At 41.2% G+C, this 13,388-nt stretch overlaps 1 long non-coding RNA gene across 1 annotated transcript; it reads right to left on the reverse strand.

Moving 5' to 3' along the window:
• Positions 1-265: 265 nt before the first annotated feature.
• On the reverse strand, positions 266-6,167 carry LOC106889631. The gene is made up of 3 exons (XR_001412374.1): positions 5,918-6,167; positions 5,411-5,492; positions 266-2,057 (listed from the first exon to the last, which is right to left on the reverse strand). It is a non-coding gene; the product is annotated as an uncharacterized LOC106889631 (long non-coding RNA).
• Positions 6,168-13,388: the final 7,221 nt, after the last annotated feature.

The raw sequence follows: 13,388 nt of genomic DNA on the forward strand, positions 1-13,388 counted from the left end.
AGAGAGAGAGAGAGAGAGAGAGAGAGAGAGAGAGAGAGAGAGAGAGAGAGAGAGAGAGAGAGAGAGAGAGAGAGAGAGAGAGAGAGAGAGAGAGAGAGAGAGAGAGAGAGAGAGAGAGAGAGAGAGAGAGAGAGAGAGAGAGAGAGAGAGAGAGAGAGAGAGAGAGAGAGAGAGAGAGAGAGAGAGAGAGAGAGAGAGAAAGAGAGAGAGAGAGAAAGAGAGAGAGAGAGAAAGAGAGAGAGAGAGAAAGAGAGAGAGAGAGAGAGAAAACGAACCCAAAACCGATGCTTGCTTTTCTTTACCTTTTTCCAGAATAAACTCTCATAATTAAACTTTCCACTTTTCCAAGTAGCTGACTACGTATTCCTGCACAGCGGGAGGTTTTCTCCACAGACATATTGACTTGGACAATAAACAAAGCAGAAATCCCTGACTGGAATTTACAGCTAAATTTAACCATGCATATTGTTAGTAAAATTTGCATATCTGTCTTTCAACATTAAGAAAAAAATAAAAGTTGAAATTCAATGAATTTTGGCACTGCAGTGCTTTACAAGAAAAAAAAAAAAAAGATTTAAGTTGTAATTTCCATACTTATTGAGGCTGTATGTCAAAGGAAATCTGTGCAAAAAAAATCCTGGTGCTGCCTTTAAGAGATTTGAAAAATCTGACAGCATGCTAATAGTAAAGGAGCTTCTCCTTAACAAAGTTAGCTTAAATAGTACCTATAAAATACTGCTGAAGAATTCTTTCCAGCATCTCCTATCTCTCTGTCCTTCAACCACAAAATACACAGAAGGAGTTACAATGTTTTGAAGAAATTTCACCCACCTTTCCCCTTCAGCCTTTACTTCCCCATGAAACATTAATACTCAGTCAGCATTGGCTTCTTGCAATTAAAGATGGTGGAAACTTCCACTAATACTTTTCACTGATTTTTTTTGTCACAACACTGCGTCACCCCTAACCCTCCAAAGCCATGAACCAAGAGCAGCAAACACTCACCTTCCCTTTTCAGATTTTTGTGCCTCTTTTCTCAGTATCCTGGACATCTGGATGTCTTTGGAATTTGATTTAAAGGAATTAGGGTTTCTAATTCTTTTAAAACTAAGTTACTTCACCTGGCTCTGCTTAGCCACAAAAATTAGACAATGGGATGCAGTTGTGCCAGCATGAAATGTTTTAGATCAGCACAAATAATCCCACACTGAAGAGAGGAAGTCATACTACTTTGAGGTACTTTTCGAGGATAAAAATTGGATGTATTCCAGGGATTATACTGTTGGTTATTTGGCTGGGTTGTTTTTGGTTTTTTTTCATTATTATTACTGTTGCTTTTTTAAAAACTGAAGCAGTGAGTTTTTACCAGTAGAGCTCTCTTCTTAAATCATTAAAAAGCTCACACTACCACAGTGTGTACTTTATGGCTTTCCATACTCACACTAGCTCTGGGCAGGATTTCAAGGGCACCTGTAACCTGCGCTTGGGTTTTCAGAGTCTAGCTACTCCTCAACTGGAGGATGAAGTAGGAATAAACGGCATTCTGGCAAAAGTGAGGAACTTGGTCATCGCTTAAAGACATTACCTACAGCTGACTGGGCAGATAAGTGGTCCACTCTTTCTTTTCTTAGCTTTCAGATGAAACAAACACAACCATTAACACTGAAACTACAAGATTTCTAACACCCCAGTGAGATGCACAGATCAGCTCACACCTCTCAGAGCACTTCTAGCATGCCCTGTAGACTTGGGTAAGAGGTCTCTGAATCCTGTTCCTAAATTTTTCCTGCAAATATGACTGCAACTTTTTTCTTTTATAATAAACAAGTTGTGCTGTGAGAGAATTGTACTACAACCACCACAGCATTCGGGCTGTAGCTGTAAACAACTTCTTATCATCACGAGGTCTAAATGAAGTTGGTGAGAATAGAGATTCCCTACAGAGTACACCCTTGTGAGATCCAAGAATTGCACCGTTACATCAGATTTTTTGTAAAATGTCACATTCAGATATTGTGCAGCAGAGACAGCTGAGGAACTGGAGGAGTAATTCCATTCTGCAAAAGTGAAATGAAAACTCGGTTAGTAATCTCAGTGATACAGAGCATTTATCTGGAAGCCTCCAATGAGCTATCTCCAACCATAGCAAACCAAAAAACAACAAGAAAATATGAATTCCAATGAGGTAACCACAAGATGCTGAGACCTCACTAGAATGTGTTCATGATATTGAAGTCAGTGGGAGTCAAGGTCCACAATTCTCCAAATACAAACTACTGAGTATAAAACCAAGCCAGCAGTTCAACATTTCAGAATCAGGAACTGAAATTAATGAGTTAAAGATTAATTTACTCACAGACTGTGTGTACATGGTCACCTCATGGGGCCATCACCAGGAAGACAAGAGATCTTCTTAGAAGAACTGGCTCTACCTGAGGCTAATTAACAGATATGCTGACTGTAAATAAAAGCAGGAGGTGGTAAACAGGAAAGAATAGGAAGTTTGATGGGGCTCCCAGCTGATGCTGTGTGTCAATAAACGTCAGCTGAAACTTAGATGCTGCTTTTGTACTCTCTTAAGAAAATCATTATTATCCCATTATTCTGTAACACAGTCTAACCTAATCTCCATGCATGATACTAGGGAAGATATTTTTTACCAAATCTATATTTGTTAATTAAAAAACCAAGCATATTGAAGTTATTTTGTTTTACACAGAGAATGAAACAGTTTGTTTAAAACTGCAAATTATGATATTCAGCTTTACTATCCATAAAACTAACAACTATTTCTTATATCCCAATCCAAATTAGTGATCCTTGTAAAAATACTGTTTGTTTCAAAAACACCAGTGAGATAGCATGGACAGCTGTATAAAGCAGACAAGAGACTGACATACACAACAGTAATTAGGCTTTGTAAGCACAGAAACACTTTTTCAATTTACCCTCATCACGTCCTAAATCTGTAGAAGATAAATCCCCTAACTCTGTAGATTTTGGCACGAGAATCTTTGTATGTTTTTTTACCAGAGCATTTTCCGTCACTGACTCTTTCACAAATTTTCTGCCAATAAAGGGTTACCTGTAAGAAAACCAGTTTTGATAGTACTGAGCATTGAAAAGACGGTGATGCTCATTGTTCATTCTCTGCCCCACACCTCCAAAAGTTAACTCCCACTGCAAGCTGGATTTTGTCTCTTGTTTCCTAATCCCCTCTCCCATTTAAAGACCCGATTTGACAAACCTTTTCTCAAGCAAGCAGACACTTTAAAGTAACCAGGATCACTGACATGAGGATAGACTATTTTGCATGAGAAAGTTTCGCAGGATGTAATCTTCTCTTTTCCTTGAAGTTTAAGTAGTTACTACCTACTACTTAAATGAAAGAAATTTAATAGTCTCAGTCCAATTACTTGTTAACACATGTTTATTTCTCACCCAATTACTTCCCACAATTCTTCCAGTTTCAAAAGAGTGGACAGATTTGGCAACTCCACTTACTTCTCACTTCTTGACACTATCATTAAGATTCAGATTAAGGCATACAAATGATGTGAGAGAGGTTGCACTATTCTCGCTATTCTTGACACACTTTAGAGACAGGACTACAATCTCTCCTTTCACTTCACAAAATTTCTGAGTTCATTTTAAAAGAATTTGCATATTTTCACTGCATTTTTAGGAAAACCTGGACATACATTTATTTTGCTACTTTTTCCAACTCACGCATTCTAATGTACTAAAAAGTCTTCCTTATGCAATAATTACTTGAAGTAAAGCTAATTGACTGTGTAGCACTATGCTTCAAAAAGTATTTGGATTCCACACATGAACAGCTGGAAAGTTGTACCTTAGGAGCTCACTTTTATACTTCAATATTGTACTTTCCTTTCTCCATGCCCTCTCCTGCCACAACTTTGTTACTAGAATGACGAATCTCTTTCTCAACAATACTAAAACTATTTCTTCCTTTCAAATGTTGTCTGGCTGTTACCTTTTCTTGAAAATATTTATTTTAAATAATTCTAAAATAATAACAGGAAAGAGGGAAATTACTGGTAATCTACTGACAGTGTACTATAATCAAATTCTGCTGACAGAAATTTGAAGGAAAAACATATACCTCGTCAGGAAAAGAAATGAAAGAGACATCATCTATTTTGGTCAATATAACTACCAAATAAACTTAAGTACACAGGAATATAACTAGATATATCTACTTTCAGGTAACCTTAAAACTTCTGAAGAGCTTATTAAAAATACAAAAAAAAAAAAAAATTAGCTGCTGTCTTACAAAACTAAGCATATGTTCATATACAGATTTGATCATTAATGCCTGTGAAGGCTAAAAAGCATAGTATTGCTTAGCAGTCATGAAGCAATCTAAATTAAATTGCCATGAAAAAAAAAGTTTAAAATATCAAGAAAAGTATTTCTGTTAAGAGCGCTAAAATGCAAAACAAGCAATAAAGAATAACAATCAACTTTTGCTTAAGAAACACCACATGTTGCCAGTTGCTGATAGATTCTGGCTACAAACTGCATTCTAACACTGAACTAATGACAGAACATAACACATACTAAAACCAATGTAGGTCATATTAACAATTTTTCTCCCTGAATTTCAATATTAGCTTTTTTTTTCTCTTCTTGTCTCAATACAAAGTCCAGTGAACTTTGCAGGAGTCTTACACTAACATTCTACCCACCAACTCTGGAAAAACACTCAAAAAGGCTCACTGTTGTATTTAAGATATAATGGTATCAGATTCTTACTGCTACAAGAAGAAATGAATGAGAAATGGAAGCTGCAAAAGCAAATCAACAGAAATCAACAGAAAGCTTGAGACTCCAGAATCCCAACCTATTCAGGCTAAATTCTCTGTTCCTGTGGTCGTGTCTTTTGTGATTGTTTTACTTTTCTTGGAGGAAGGAGTTTCATTTCTGATAAATTTTGCTGAATTACAAATTGCCAAAGTCCCCACTTAGTCATTATGCTTCTTCTTACTCAAGGATGGCTACGCCAATTGGGATCAAAGGTCCCTTTAGCTCAGTATCCTGCTTCCACAAGTCAGAGCCAAGAGAAGACAGCATGAGCAAAGAAAGGAAATACAGTATTTTCCCAGAATAACTCCCCAGCCTTCAACTATATTCCACTCAGGAATTCCCAAGTCTGATGTGATTTATCTGTTTACCTTGCCCAATGGGTCTTCTCTTTAAGCACTTAGCCCATTACCCCTTCAACTCACCTGCACTGTTTGCATCTACAACGTCCCAAAGCAAGGCAAAGAACTAAGAACTGTATCACAGTAATGCTATGTTTTGTGCATATTCAGTGTTCGTGGATACAGCTACTCATATTTGCTTATTAAAACCCAGCCGAAATAAAAAAGTAAGATTGATGCACCCCTTGAAAGAAACCTTTGAGTTTGCAGACATCCCAGCAAGTTGAGTCCAGTGGGAACCAGCATTCTGAGCACTGCGAAATGCTGCAAGGGAAAGAATTATAACAAGGTTGAATATAGCTGGAAAAGCAGGCAGATGTCCTAAGTGAAAAAACAGACACCCTAACAAAAGCAGCAAAAAACCTCTGTGAGCCTCCCTCAGTCCAACAACTGAATTTTGATCCAAGAAGGTTAAATATAGGGCTGCTTGAAAATTTTCCACTGTATCTATTTTTGATGGGAAATGAGGTTTTCAGCTAAACGCTTTTTGGTTGGGGTTTTTTTTTTTTTTCGGCGTGTCTAAGTATGTGCTTCTGCAAATATACTTTTCTTACCAAAAAGCCAAACTTACAAACCAAAATATTTTGATTTAAAACAAAAATGTTATTAAGAAATTCTAGTTTAGCATCTCATTAAATCTGCAGCTTACGTGCTTTACGTGGCAGATCCCCTCTATCAACTAGACTTACCAATTAAATGACAACACCAATCACCCATGACTTTGAGGGATCCCCTACTTCCAGCACTCCATTCAAAGAGGAAAGACCATGGCACAGGGTCGAAGGTGCTTCGCAGCCTCAGCCTTGCAGAATAGGACCCGCAGGTGTCCAGATGCTAATGTTGGAAGAGGAAGGACTACAGTAACATTTTTCAGATCAAGAAGTTTTAGTTTGCAGACAATGTCTTCCAGTCCTCTGAATTCTGTCAAAGCATGTAGTTTTTCCTAGAAAATTAAGACAACAATGAAAAAATCTTTGCATTTTTTATCAAAAATTCATGCAGGAAATTTCATGGGTCAAGCAAGGTCTTGTTCATTAACCTGCAGATTCAAACCTTCCAATCTGGATCCATCCTTACACAAGTCAGAAAAAGTTTAAACTGCAGAGAAATGTTTCAATTTTTCCATGGCAGTCCTGTTAGCAGGACTGTTCAAAAGCCAAGGAGCTAAAACCAAACAAAACCAGTAAGGGCTCATTAGATGGGATAACTTAGTCTATGAGTCCTAAGTTACAAAAGACCAACCAGTCTAACACACAAAAGGACGAAGATAAGATTCAAACAATGGCTACAGTTACTAGGTAAGAAATCTGTAATGCAAAAAATCTCTACAGCAAAACTGGCAAAGTGGCAAGAAAGTGAGATATTCCACTCATTATTCCCTTTCAGGGCTCTCTAATTCAGTGAATTAAGCAGAAGGAATAAATTTGATAAGGCTAATGCAATAAAAATTGAGAATAACAGCTAACCCATTATGGCTGTTATCACCCCTTTTCTTGGAAGCCCACAACTCACTGGAGGAACTGAAAACCTCTCATCCAGAAACAGGCCCTGACCAGACCAAGACAGAGAATCACCCAACTAATACTTCCAGGGACGACGTTAGAACTAAATTTCTAATATCCATCTCTTCCTGTGTGGCTATTTTCTGCTGTACAATTGCATCCCCCATGCCCTGAAGGCAAAATAAATAAATCAATCAAGACTGCGTCTTTTGTGACCCCACAAAAGACAACTGCAAAAAATCTCATACCAGTGGGGTACTATTTTCTTTTCCCCAACCACACACACAGAAGACGGTGTAATAACTGCCATCATTAGCACCAACTAAGAACCAAGAAAATTCAAAGGCACTGGCAAAGGAATATTCTTATTAAAAACTCAGTGGGTAAAACTAAAGGAGGGACATTTTGTTATTACAGTGAAATTTCTCTCAACACCTTGCTTTTCAGTCACACCATTCTTTTGCTAAAAGGAAAGGTTTTAAAAGAGCCAGTTTCTTCTGAGACTAGGCACCTAAGAGTTCCGTATAAGCAGTTCCAAACAGTGCCTAATGCTGATTCCCTGCACAGAGTTAACATCTTTGACTGTCTAATGTCGTAAAGTGAAAAGTGCTAACACGACTTGTCATTCTTGAGGCCAATTTATTCATCAAAATTAGCACAAGCCCAAGCCTGCTGTCCTTATTCATATTTGGAATCACCAGCCACTTATGTGTTGTCCCAGCAAAATTAACACAGTGAAGGATTAGTCAGGATCTAGCCCCAGAGATAAAAAATTTGTTTAGAGTAAGTGAAATACAAAGAATAAATATTCAAAATGAGTGATGAAAGATATGTTTGTTATTTCCATTTTAACTCCAGGGCAATGAGTAATTTCAGTAAGAATTTCTCAGTGTGATTTTTATCATCATCCAATATTTTAAAAATTACTACTGTGCATCCTCCATTAAAAGTTGGGACTGGAAATAGTGAAACTTAAAAAATGTCCATTTCAGACATGCATGAAAAGCATTATTGCCTTAAATTATACTATTACTGACTTAGGAGGTACAAAAAGTAGTGTCAGAATTTATGAACAACTTTGTGTTGTTCAAGCGTTTAATGACACACGCACCTCTTCAAATGAGTTACACAGATTTCACTTTCTCATTATATCTGGGGTTTATTCTTATCCATGCTGTTCAACATAAAGTGTCATTTTTTCTTCAGCTCACTTCTTACTCATAAACGCAGCACCTCATTAATTTTTCATTCACTTACAGCACGTGAGAGGGCACACATGGAAGCTAATGTCTCCATATAGTTTATGCAAACAAAAGTTATTAAGTCAAAGTGGACTACACTGCCTAATCTTATCTCCATATCAACGCTGATAGCCCAGACTAGCTTACTGCGGATGGGGCATCCTTGGCTCAAAACCTTTCATATCTACTTCTTTCATGTTGACTTCCACCAGGCTGGAGCAGCTCGTAGAGAGCTGTGCACAGGCTGGGCGAGATTTCTCACCTGGAGTCCCACGGCTCCTTGCCGTGTGGCAACTGAGCTGCTCCAACTCTGATTTACAGCACAGAAGAAAGAGCCCTGCATTCCCCAGCTTCTCTGTTGTGGTTCTTCCTTACACCCTGTCCGCTGTCACCTAACCCAGACATAGATGCCACAAAGTTAAGTTGACACGGGTCAAATTCATACACAGAGCCTCCTTAATTCCTTCAGTAGATCCGACGTCAAAGACCAGATACACGCATGCCATATCATCTTAAGGTCAGATTGTCATTTTTATTTGGAAGTTGCTCACTCCAGGTGGCTACAGCTCAGTCAGGTAAGCCAGGTGGACGTTGGTCTCTTTTCCCAAATAACAAGAGGACAAGAGGAAATGGCCTTAAGTTGCACCAGGAAAGGTTTAAATTGGATATTAGGAAAAACATCTTCACTGACAGGGTTATTAAGCATTGGGACAGGCTGCCCAGGGAAGTGGTTGAGTCACCAGTGCTGGAGGTATTTAAAAGACATGTAGATGTGGTACTTAGGGACATGGTAGTGGTGGACTTGGTAATGTTAGATTAATGATTGGACTTGATGATCTTTTCCAACGTAAATGATTCTATGGCGATGCAGTAGTAATGGATATTTACCAGAAGCTTTGAAGGTGTTTACAAACAAGTTGTTAAAACTGAGGTCCTCAAAACTGAAGACCGACCAACTCGATTTCCCATCCCATACTGGGAGTAATGATGGTGCGTCTGCCATTTGAGCACATGTGAGCATTAGTGACATTTTGGTGGAGCACAGAGAATCACAAGTATCACTGCAGGAGTCACTGGTGTACTAGAGATCTGGGCAAGCTTTGACTTTCAGGAGAGAGTGGTGAGTGAGTGTGCATCCTCTCACATTATCCCTGGAGACCAAGCCTCTCCTTGTCAGGCAGGACCTGCAGAACCTTCCTGAGATTCAAGAGTGCATTTACATGCAAGTGTTCTACCAGTTGCCAGAACGTAAATGGATCGTCACTTGGGCAATCAGAAGACAACACTACTCACTATGTCTATACATATTTAGTATGGTTAGCTATTTAACTGCATGATATTTATATTATTCTCCAAATATGGTTACAGTGAATCCATGGACTGTTTAACACATGACAATTTGTCTTCAAAAGTCACATGATTTATCACGTGTGAAACATCACATCACGAGGTATTTACAATCTGTAGCACAGGTAGATTATAAATAAAGCTTGCTAAATGATGGGCAAAATTTTAAAAATAATATTAAGGAACAATTAAAAGCTTGCCCTCAAGAACACTTACTTTCTTTCATAATTTTTATAATCCATATTTTCCTGCATTCCTTCCTCCTCCATTGTTTCATTAATGAGAAATGAAACAATACACAATTACACCAAGTGACCCAATACATTGCAACCCAATCATCAACTGCAGAGTGTGGCAGAATAAACGTAAGCGCTTCGATACATGTCGCCCTCACACTAAGCTGCTGTTCCCACCAACTTCTTGTGCTGATTCTGCTGTTTGTGTTGCTTCTCTAGTGAAGCCCACACATCCAGACCAGCTCAGGAAGAAGTCTAATCATGGTCTGCTCCTAAATTCAGCAGCAAATCCTCCAGCCACATTCTGGGCTACAACTGGCAGCTTCACCATTGGAGCAATCCTCAGAACACAGCACCAATCCATCACTTTGTCATCCTCCTCTATGGTAAAGGGACAGCAAAGTACCGTTCCAACAGTTTCTCCCCCATCTCCGCAACCTGCTTTCAGGTTGCTTCCTCCAGAAGTAGCTACTGCAGCAGAGTGTGTTCAATTTATTTCCTTTTTGCCTAAAGGCTCTCTCATGTCTCACCAACCAACAGTAGCATCATGGTAGCGTCCAGCCACAATCAGATCTGACATCCCTGCAAACATGGAAACAGAACATTGTTCCTCTTGTCTATGAAAAGTTCTCACGAATCACAATAAAATACATGATGCCTCAGAAGATGTGTCAATTCCATTTAATTTATTTTTGTGAAAGGAAAAATATCCATCAAAATACAAGATATATATGCACACTTGTACTCTCCCATCCCTGTTTCTTGGAAGGTTTCACAGTGCCAGATTTTTACCCATAATTTCTGCTTTGCAAACTTGGAGAAGTACAAATCAATGTGTTCCTCCCCATACTTGGATTGCTCATCACGTTGCCCGGTTCTGGATCACTTATGGCATACAGGAGAAGAGGCTGGATTGGGAAAAAAAAAAATAGGTTGTTTTACCTTTAATTGATTCCTTTTACAGAAAAGCTGAACATAGTAAGATACTCTACTAACCTGGCTGTAATAACATTTTGTCCTGTTCCCAGTTACCCTGTCCTAAAAAGTTCTACAGTTCCTGGTTTCACAGCATTGTTCAACGTCCTGGCCATGCAAAATCCCCCGTCTTGCAGCTCACCAGGATTTGCGTAGGCAGGCTCTGGATAAAGCTCTGTGGCCTGTGATAGGAAGGAGATCAGCCTAGACAGTCCCTTCTGGATTTAATCCATGAAATTACTGCCTTCAGTCAAGGCTTCGTTCTAACAAGATTATTTAAACAATTTCCATGGACTGAATTCTTCTTTTCAAACATTTTTATAAAAGCACCATTCATTGACCTATCCAATGCAGACAATGCCACTCTACAATTTTCTGGAGCACATTAGGTGGGACCTAAAAAGCAGTTTTTCAGTCTCATAAACTAACCAAATGTATTTTTGAATAAACAAAACACCATTTAAAATCTTATATTTTCTGTGGGATTTTTCTTCAAGTTTAAAAAAATAAAATTCAAGAGCCAGTTTACTAATTTCTCAAACTAAAAAGCCCTGTAGTAACCATCACCTGGTTTGGTGCCATCCATATAATCCCCAATGCAAAGCCTTAGACACACACAAAAACCCAGGTTATGTTAGAGGGGCCAGTGACAAGCCTAAATGTTTGAACAGAAGTGGCACTCATACCTATAGCAACAAAGACTCGTAGAAGAGTTATCTACTTGCTGGCAATTTTGAGGGTTTGCAAAAGGTTGTAGTATCTGTAACATTCTTGCTGCCTTTGTATTTCTGCATGATTTGATGGCTGGACATCTGTTTTGAAATCCCCAAGAAAAAAAAAAAGTGCTCTAAAGTAATCTGTATTGCTATAGCAAAGCTCAGCTTTTCAGAAAAAGCAGCTGCTGTATTTTCTGGAATAAACACACAAACCATTTTAAAGACTTGACCCTTGATTCCTTCATCTCAATACTTCTACTGACTTCAGGGAAGTCTCAGCATATGAGGAACACACAATGGGCTGTGATTCCACAGCCTTGAGCTATCCAGGCTGCTTTTCAGTCACTTAAAGTAAAGCAGCCTCCCCACAGCTGTGCTGTTTTATATACCTGAAAGACAATTTCAAAAATTACCATGGTCTTACTAGGGAATTTGGATATGCAATCATTACTAAATTGCCATAAAGTTCCATATTACCAATTTTGTTATTACTGAACAGCTTCGAGACACACCGTATCTTTGTGCTGCATCTCTTTTCACGCTCTAAAAAAAAAAACAAGAGTGTACGATCGACTGTAAAAATGAAGCCAAGTGTACTGTTGAGAAACTTGGTATTCTCTTATTTCTAGGAGAGTTATAGTGTAATTCTAAACTGTAGCGTTCAGCATGTCTCCTGAGTTTCCTTGCTGAAATATTGCAATGGAAATTTTACAGCATCTGTGTTGCTTTTGGAAGCCATCACCTCACATCTGCTGTCTCTGTAGTGTAGAGCTTAAGTTCAGCGTAAAAAGGTACTTTGTAACAGGCAATAGGAATCCTGACAGAGCGGTAATTTACAGACTCACCCAGCTCTCCAGACGAGACTCGCTCGTTTTTAACATTCTGGAGAGATTTTTAAATAAGGTACTCTTCAAGCAGCCAAGAGCAAAGCAGTCACTTCTTAAAATGGAGAATCACATCCAGGGCTGGAAAGAGAGTTTTTACCCCTGTCACTCACGCAGATCTCTGCCAGATGACAAGTTTTTCATCCATCTTCGCTGGGCATTGGTCAATCTCCTAACGCTCTTCAGTAGGGCATTAACTAAATTAGCACTAAAATAACCACGAGAACTTTGGGAAAAGTTCTGATTTTGACCAGAAATAATAACACGTACTTAGTAATGGGATTTTTTTTTTTTTAATTTCCTAGCCCGAGGCGCGGTAACACAGACGGCCGCGTCCCCCGAGCACCCACCCCTCCCGTCGGAAGGCGAAACCTTCCCTCAGGTGGGCGCTGGAAGGAGGGGTTTTGCAAATTGCCCGGTAAACGTCTTTATTGCCCCATCATTGCCCATTTCCTCCTCACGGGCCGATCCCGCGCCCATTTAAACCGAGGCAGAGGAGCGGCCAGCACCCGCCACCAAAATCGGGGTGGCTTTTTCGTTGCGCCCCGCGTCGCCTTTAGTTGCCCCCGGACCCCGCTCCCGCGGGCGGGCCGCCTCCCTCCGCCCCGGCTCCGCTTCTCCCGCCGCCAAACCCGGCCGATCACCCCCAAAAAACACAATTCCGCCCCGCCGGCTCCCCGCCATCGCAGCCATCACGACCCCAGCGGGAGCGCCGGGCGCGGCAATTAACAAACAAACGCCCCGTCCCGGGAGGACGACAACCCCCCGGGACGGCCCCGCCGCCGCTCTCCTTAAGGTGGTCCGGCTGCCGAGGGGCCGCCCAACACCACCGCCCGCCTTCCCCGCGGCGGGAAACCTGCCCCCGGCAGCGGCGGGGATGCGCCGGGAGCCAGGCGCCTCAGCCCCCTCAGGCCCCCACGGACCGGGCCCCCCCAGGCCCCTCCGCGCCGCAGCGTCTCCTGTGTGCCCCCTTCGAGGGCGGCCCGGGCGGGTCACTCCGCCCTCGGCGGTTCCCGCAGCCAAGTCGCCGCCCCCGGGCTGACGGGAGGGCTCGGGCGGCCGCGGCCCAGCGGGAACCGGGCAGCGGGAGCTCGGCCCCTCCGCGGGGGGCTCGAACCGAGCGGCGGCGCACGCACACACCTGCGGCGGGGGCTGCTCTGCCGGTGGCCGCGGCGGCCCCCCCACAGGCCCGGGGGAGCTCCGGCCGCCCCTCCGCGGGGGCAGCACCAGGACCCGCTGGGGGAGCTGCCGTGCCCGGG

Source organism: Calidris pugnax, unplaced genomic scaffold (assembly GCF_001431845.1).
Source record: "Calidris pugnax isolate Ruff unplaced genomic scaffold, ASM143184v1 scaffold54, whole genome shotgun sequence".
Taxonomy (NCBI): domain Eukaryota; kingdom Metazoa; phylum Chordata; class Aves; order Charadriiformes; family Scolopacidae; genus Calidris; species Calidris pugnax.